The 8,965-nt window shown below is 31.3% G+C and overlaps 1 pseudogene; it reads right to left on the bottom strand.

Moving 5' to 3' along the window:
- Nucleotides 1–241: 241 nt before the first annotated feature.
- Nucleotides 242–6,378, bottom strand: LOC141718692 (ubiquitin-conjugating enzyme E2 2-like; annotated as a pseudogene).
- Nucleotides 6,379–8,965: the final 2,587 nt, after the last annotated feature.

Raw genomic sequence — 8,965 nt, 5'->3', positions numbered from 1 at the left:
TTACACTATATATACAAACTAAAATAAGAGAGCAACATAAGGAATACTTTCAAAGTAATGGAAGGTTGAAGTTTTACAAATAATATAAATGGCCAATAAAATGTTCAACTACATCCAGGTAGCAATGATAAACATGTAATCTAAAACAAAATGTCAACATACACTGCTAGATAAAGAGTCATGTGTATTCAAGCTCAACTCGGCAGTTAAATCTTTTATAGTCAAGCCAACCAAAAGAAAATTATTCTGTTGTCCAGCTAACTTCAACAATTTCACGGACTTTCCTATTATACTCGCGCTTGCTCTCACTAAACAATCGAGCTGCTTCAGAATTGGCAGGTGAGTTTGGATTTGGATCACTGAGCAAGGACTACAATAATCAAGAAATAATTCTAGGCTCATTAGTTTTGTAAGTGTAAAATGTAGTTTCCTTCAAATGAGGTGAAAGCTAAACTATTTCACACATATATAAAGATAGCTTTCGGTTGGGTAGTTCATATTTCAAGCATACTTTAAGTGATCATGATTGAATTAGTTTCCATGTCCTGTATTAATTGATTTTTAAGAGAATGGTACGGAAACCAATTTTACATTTATGAAGATGTTTATTGGAATACTTTTACACGACTACTACTAACAAGGTAAAATTAAACTAACGTTATTATTATATAGAAAATATAAGTTACATTAATGAGGGGTAAAATTAAAATTTACTTGCTAAATAATGAATAAAGATGAAGAAAAGTCACTTATTTTGGAACAACAATCAAATTTTAAAAAGGCTATTAAAATGGGACATATGGAGTACTAATTTAGGGTCCACAATATCACATAAATGATGGTTCCTCAACACAACAAATGTGAAAGCAGAAATGCAAGGGGTACAACTATACAAGTAGGAATATGTTTCCTATACATGTGTTGATGGTACAAGTACCAGATAATTTATCTACTTCCTTAAACATATAAGCACATGAGGATGAATATGTCAACCTTATTATACAATATTCAACTTTTAGAAAAAAAGGCATGAATGAGAGACTTAAAGAATACATAAGGTGTTGATATGGACAATATGATTTACATCTTTATAATAATAATATTAATAATATGTATGGAGTCATACTTATCTTTAATGTTATTTACTTAAAAACAATTAGATGTGAGCATTTTTATTAGTATTTTTGTAGTGTATTTAAATGGACACAAATAACCAAAACTCAAGTAATACATTTTCTTAAACGATCAGGGATATAAACATTAGTTTAATATTAAAATTACTAATACATACTAGAGTACAATACCTGGATGGATGTAAGTATAGACACCGCGTCATATATTGGGCTCCAGTGATTTTGCAATATATCCAAGCAGATGTTTCCATCTGCATAAACTGTTTAAAGAAACAAGCATATAAACAAAAAGCTAATAAAACATTTAAATGTTCTTAATAAAAATAGACATTACATAAGAACATTTAAACTTATACATTTGAAATCTGAAACTGATAACACAATATTTGCAGCTCATTAGTTATGCCACAAAATATAAATGGATATGTACAGACATCACACTGCCTATAAATCTACATGTATAGTCTAGTAGATCTACCATATAACATTTCTAATTACGAAACCTAGCCTAGTTCAAATTAAGTCATTGATATGACAAAACTTGGTAAAATATATAGTAATACATACAAATTTGCTAAAAGTAGTACATATCTAATTTAATAAAAAAAATTCTATGATGAAAAAAATAAATAATTTTATCTTCAACTAATTATAATATCTAGTACTTTTTCTACCATATGATAATAATTTTATTAAGGAAAATAATAACGCTTAGTAAAAGTTCTTTGATTCTATTTATGATCATATACAAAAACCTATCTCACTAATTCAACATCTGACTTGATGCCATGTCACATAGCCAACTTGTATCTATCGAGTTTGCGATTAACGATTAAGTGTAAACAAAAAACTTATTTGGGGTCCTCTGTAGGTAAAGGCTGTCTCTAAATAAAAATTCTTGTATCATTGTTGCCACTATTTTTTAAAAATATTGACCCTATTGTCGGTAATATTTTATATGTAAGATCGAAAAGATCTAAAAGAAAATACGAGAAATAAAACTTAAGTTTTTTTTATTCACACATCACTTAAAAAGTTAAATATAAAATCATGTGGCATAGCAGAAGGTTTCTACAAAAAGATAATGACAAATAACACATCTGAGTATAATATGTGATGTTACACTGTCCAAACAACAAACTAGAATATAAATTCTTCAGATAACAAGCATTCAAATATATTTTTTTAAATTATCTCTGCACTAAGACTATAATAAAAATTGTATTATTTTAACACTCTCACTATTTAAAAGGCAATAATAATATAGATGAGTTTTTAAATGCAAAGCAATACTCCCATCTGTCTTAAAATACAAGTGTCTTGGACTTTTTACGCGTACTTTAAGGTGTATAAAAGTCATAACTTTGCATAGCTTTTTCTTAAATTTCTTTTATTGCATTAAAATTTAATATGCATACTTTTATCTAGAAAAAGAAAATTTAAAAAATAATTTGTAGAGCTATCCTTTTTATTTACCTTAAAATACGCGTAAAATGTCAAAGGGGCTTGTATTTTGGTACGAAGGGAGTACTATTTTTGAATATTTTTTTAACATAAATTGGTTAAAACTAATTCATTCAAGGATTATCGGTATATATTAGCATGATATCAGTAACATGCATAAAAAGAAAACAGTGATTGTAGATTCATTAGGCATGTATATGTGGTAGTTCTCAAGTAAATATCCTACTTGCAATTCTATGCACTGCTCATGAGAAGACTATTGAAGTTTGAATTTCTTAATAATGAGTCTCTAATTAAATACAAGAAATGTGAAAGTCGTAGTTCTATTGCTATCTTACTGTTTGGATGAAACATCCTCGACACAAACCGTACGACTGGAGGCTTATTTGGATAGTCCTCTGTAAATTAAAGTGTTAACTTAAACGTACCTGAAAACAAGGCATATAACATTGTCATTTAGTGTTTTATGTAAACTAATGTTATACAAAATTCAAATGACAAAATCCTTTTCATAAATACTAGAACTTCGTAAATTAAGTCAATACTCTTATATAATCTGACAAACTGAGTAATTGTTATTATATAAGACATGGTTAATCCACGGTTTTTCATTTTTATGTATGTAAACACACAAACACACACACACACACGTTTAAATGGCAAATCAAACAGACTTATAATAAATTCATTGTGACAAAGGTCAAGTTCTTCTCAAATGCAAGAATAAGGTAATTGGTCATCGAACTTCATGATAATTTGATTTTATACAAGACAACAATATAGTAAATATTGAACATATAAGCTTCAGTTAGTTTAACCTGATTCAAGTAGTCTAAAATAACACGATAAAATTGCATGCCATATAAACCAAAAATAGTTACAACTCCTTACCTCCATCCCAAAGAGTATCATTAGGCCTGCAAAAACAAACCCCAAATTAGAAATCAATCAAACTTGTAATGAAATTTAAAAGATAGCTTGTAACAGTGCTCATTTACAAATATATGTAACCAACATCCGCAACAGAGAATCATACCCAAGTATAACAGCATTCCAAAGCATAATATTGCTATCTTGAGGTGCACCACTAATACCGGCAGGTGGATCTTGTTGTAACCTCTTAAAATCCTTCATCAATCTCTTCTTAGCCGGAGTCCTCACACCTCTATATATATTTCAAAATTTAATACAAAACATTTCAATTTCCCAATTTATATCACAAAAATGATCTAAAAAATTTCAGTTCCCAACTAAAATTACATAATTTCAACACAAGACATTTCATAAATTAATAAAATGTCTATATATATATCAAAATTTAATACAAAATATTTCAATTTCCCAATTTATATCACAAAAATGATCAAAAAAATTTCAGTTCCCAACTAAAATTACATAATTTCAACACAAGACATTTCATAAATTAATAAAATTTTATAAAATTTATACGCATCATCAAATTTAAAAAAATCACAATCTTACAACACCGCCAAGAATCCAGATCCATAATCTACGTCTTTTCCCAAAATAAATAGTTGTTCAAATATTTTAATTACAAAGATTATCAATTTAAACAGATGTAGCCTAAACACGCAGACAAACACATACTCTACTATGTAAATTAGTAAAAGGGTAGAGAGAATGAACAAGAAACCTGCAAAAGAAGTAGCGAGAAAAATTTACAAAAATGAAAAAAACAAACCTTTTAAGGGAGAGAGGCTATGTAGGTTCTCTAATAAGATGGGCAAGAGTGGTGAAAAATGAGTATATGGGTTTTATTATTTTTTACCTTATAATAAAATTAAGTTTGGGTGTGAGGCTTTTCGTTGTATATAATCTTTTGTATATAGCATTTGGGCCCAATTACACATATCTCTAACTAGACCGTTAAAATCACCCTTTCCTATTTTCGTGCATATTTATTTCATTTATTCGTAATTTTAATTTGACAAATGGAAATAAAGTTAAATATAAAATACATCTCACGACCAATTAATTTTTAAAATATAACTTATGGATAATTGAATAGTATGAACCTTTACATGTAGTTTACTTTTTGTAACTATTTTGAATATGAACATTAAATTTTAATAATTTGGGTAAAAAATTTAAATTGGCAAGAAATATAAATTAATTAACGTGCATATGTTCATATCATCTTGTCTCTTATCTCTTTTATCTTTTCAGGCTTTTCTTTGTTTAGTTGATATAAATCGCCTCCTTCAAATCACACATTTTCAAGCTATACTTTAGTTATTCGCTTCTAGAAAATAAGTTATATTTTATTGTCTCTTTATCTCATCTCTTTTCAGAAAGAATCGTTAGTCTTCCCTAGTCACACTTATCGATGTTATTGTTTGTCTGCTATATTATACTGTGATATATTATTTAATCTATTGTTACTAGTATATTGTTTTCATAACTTTAGATTTGTTCATGACGGGACATAGTATTTTTATAAAATTCATAATATTTTTTTGAAAGTATAGTATAATATAATATTAGTATTTTGTACTTTCATTTCGGTAATTTGAAAAATGTTATTGTTATAAAATGGTAAAGTTCAAGTCACATTTAGACGTGTTTTTGATGCAATTACCAGAAACTAATTGTTGGAGGTTGTTCCTTGTAATGAGGACTTAACCTTTCATATTTGGATCTATGACTTTCTTTATGTAATCCATAAAAAAATTAAGGTAAATTTAGTAGTTTGAAATGGGTTGTGTGGGTTTATCTCACATTGATATTGTAAACAGAGGTTGTGTGCTTTATATAAGTCGCCTAGCCCTCGAGAAGACTGTATTGTAAACATGCTTTAAAACTATTAAAGCATGTGGGGGTGATTGTATGAGTGTGGGCCTCGCACGCACACACGCACCGCCACCGCCTCACCTTGCACGACATAACACGGGTCGAAGGGCGATTGGGCGAATGTCCCAGTGTCTCACGAATCCGAGGTGACCTGAGCGAGGAATTCTATTGATGGTTTAACTAAAGTTTTTTTGACTTGTCATGTTATTTTAATCCGAATACTGAATCAGTGTTTAAACTGTAACATGAGAGAAAATAGTATTTGCTAATAAGAATTTAATAAACTCTGATATGACTGCAACTCTGATATGCCTGCGTAAATACTTGTATGCCAGGTAATATTAATATTTGTTGATCAGAGCCTATAACCTTGGATATGGTTGAATAAATGTTGATATGAATATCAGGATTTGTTGCTGGGTTAGCTGAATAAATGTTGATATACTGATCATATTTTAAACTCTTATATACGTGTTACGTTTATTATTCTATAAATATTCTATTAAATGCATATTTTTATTTTAATTAATGATATATCTGCTATTTCTTCTAGGCTTGTAGATATAATAAACACATAACTTATGAAAACCCTAGCTACTACTTCTCTATCTTTTCTCCTACATATATACATAGATTTACATAGGTCTTTTGGTCGAACTGAACTACAGGTCGATATTGAGTTCTACGTATCTATGGACGAAGTACTCTGTGCTGTTTTATCCTGAAAGTGATAATTCTGCAACCCAACACAGCGTAAGTGGGGCAATATTCTCTTTAAGAACATTCTTGTCTTCTCGAGGGCTAGGCGACTTAGCCGTTGGTTATTCTTTTAGAATTTGTTAAGGCTAATTGATTCTCTCCTTTCTTTGTCAATTCAGTCTCTAATTACATCTTATTTTGCCTTCGTGTTTTATTTTTTATATGTTTGCTTGCCTGTTCTTGTTAATACATAGTAATATAACTGTCTCATTGTTGCGCATAGTGTAATAATTCCCACCAATCTTGAAGAGATTAACCGTGCTATATTTGTAATTATCAAGATGGTTAACGAAAATGAGATTCCTAAGACTGTTGAAACTGGTTCTGGTGGTATAGCTTCCATCATTAATTGGACTGCCGCTACCAGAGAAGGCTGTTTCATGCTAGGCATCCACACCCACTACGCCCGAGCATGCACCTTTTTCCCCATCATTGCAATTTACTGAGTATTCCTGATAAATTCAGTGGTGGAGCTTCTTTTTCTCGTTGGTAGAAAAAGATGAAGCTTTGATTAATGGTTAAAGGTCTATGGTCAGTGGTGCAGTATGATCCTACTATTATGAATTAAGCAAAGGCTGAATCAGTTCAGGCTTATGCTTTATGGGCTGAGAAGAATGAGGTGGTTAGGGAAGCCATTTTGGCAGCTTTGGCGAACACCTTGTTCGATGTTTACTCGTCCGATGCTTATACTGCTAAAGTCTTGTAGGATAAGCTGGACCAAACCCACAATACTTTTTTCAAGGACTTGAGAAGTTATTTGTGGCTAGGTTTCTTGATTTCAAGCTGGTGGATGGAAAATCCACGACTTAGCAGGTTCACGAGTTTGAGATGTTGATTTATGCTTTGGGTGAGTCTGAAATGGATGTACCTGAAAAGTTTTGAGTGATGTCAGTGATTGAAAATCTTCTTAAGTCTTGGGAAGATTTTTCTCCCTCTTTATAAAAAGACAGAAATGAGAGATCACATAGACTAACTTGATGTTGGACATCTCTTTAGACTTGTGATGCCTGTAGAACATGGGAGCTCAAATATGAATGTAGTGACTGTAAAAAAGAAAATAAAGGTAGTCACTAAGAAGGCTAACACTAAACCTGACAAGAACAAGGCTAAGAAACCAAAGGCAAACAAACCATGTCGGTCTTGTAAACAGGTTGGTTATTGGAGTAAGGACTGTCCTGTTAAGAAAGCTAAGAAAGCTGGAGGGGTAGCTCAAGCAAATATTATGCTTGTACTTGGAACCACTAGTGGACCTGTAGCTAACATGGTTATTGGTGAGGTTGTTGCCTCTGGAACCAATGATGGGTATATTACTTACAACCTTGTACACCTTTCCACTTATCTCTCACATGAGTGGTTGTTTGATACTGCAAATGTGCATATTTGTGCCGACATTACTCTCTTTGTATCTTATAAATAGAGCCATAAAGTGACAATGATGATGGGGAATGCTAGTATTACACAAGTACTTGGGGTAGGAAACACGGACATGAAGTTAACTTTTGGGCTTATGTTGTCTCTCACTAGAGTGCATCATGTTCCTTTAATTCGTAGAAATATTATAAGTGGAAGTTGTTTAGTTAGAAATGGCTTTGAACTTTCTCTAAAATGTAATAAAGTAGTGATGGTTACTTGTCTGATGCTTTGTTTTTAATAAATGCAGAACCCATTTTGGGTAGTTTTATTAATGACAGTGTTGCCCCTTTGGTTAATTGTGTTGAATAATCTGATTTGTGGCACTTACGATTGGTCATTTAAATTTGGCACTTTAAAGAATATGATGAATTTAGAGTTGATTCCAAAGCATTCCATTGATAAGAAATCTAAATGTCAAGTATGTGTAATTGCTAAACAAACAAGGAAACATTTTTATAATGTATTTAGGGATTCAGACTTGTTAAATTTAGTACACCCGGATATATACGAATTTAGTAGTGTTTTGACTAAGGATCAGTGTAGATACTTCATTACCTTTATAGATGATTGTAGCAGATATAGTTATATATATTTGCTTAAACATAAGGATGAAACACTAGATTAATTCATTATGTTTAAAAATGAAGCTGCAACACAAACTGACAAAGTACTTAAACATTTTAGGTCCAATAGAGGTGGTAATTATAAGAGTACCTTGTTCAATAAATTTGCGCAAGCAATGGTATAGTTCATGAGGTCCACCACACACACACAGACACACACGAGTCTAATGGGGTAGCAGAGTGAAATAACATGACTTTTAAAGATATGATTAACAGTATGCTGATTAATTTTGGGCTGCCTAAGTAAATGCGGGAAGAGGCTTTGAAGACGACTTTCCATATTTTGAATAGAGCCTCTTTGAAACATATGGACACGGCACCTTATAAATTATAGAGAAAATGTAAGACTAGTTTGAGTTATCATCGTGTGTGGGGGTGTTCTGGAAAGGTGCTTGTCCCTGAACACAGAAGAAAGAAATTAGGTCCGAAAACTGTTGATTGTATCTTTCTAGGCTATCTTGAAACCAAAAGTGCTATGACATTTTTATTTTTAAAATCTGACATAGATGGTATGTGGAGAATAAGATAGTTGAGTTTCGTGATGAAATTTCTTTAAGGACCCTATGAAGACTGGTATACCTTTAGGTAATTCAATGATGATCTCACTCGCACATTGAGTTCTATTCCTGATCATATAGAAAAGATGACAAATATGGGGGTGGATCCTAGTAGTAGCTATACTCCTAATGATGTAGAGGAACCTAGAAGGAGTAAGCGTGCAAAGGTAGTCAAGCACTTTGGAAGTGATTCTATCACTTACAA

This window comes from Apium graveolens, chromosome 4, assembly GCF_009905375.1.
Source record: "Apium graveolens cultivar Ventura chromosome 4, ASM990537v1, whole genome shotgun sequence".
NCBI classification, from domain to species: domain Eukaryota; kingdom Viridiplantae; phylum Streptophyta; class Magnoliopsida; order Apiales; family Apiaceae; genus Apium; species Apium graveolens.
Note: the sequence above shows the minus strand (reverse complement) of the source record. Positions and strands in the feature narration are given on the sequence as shown.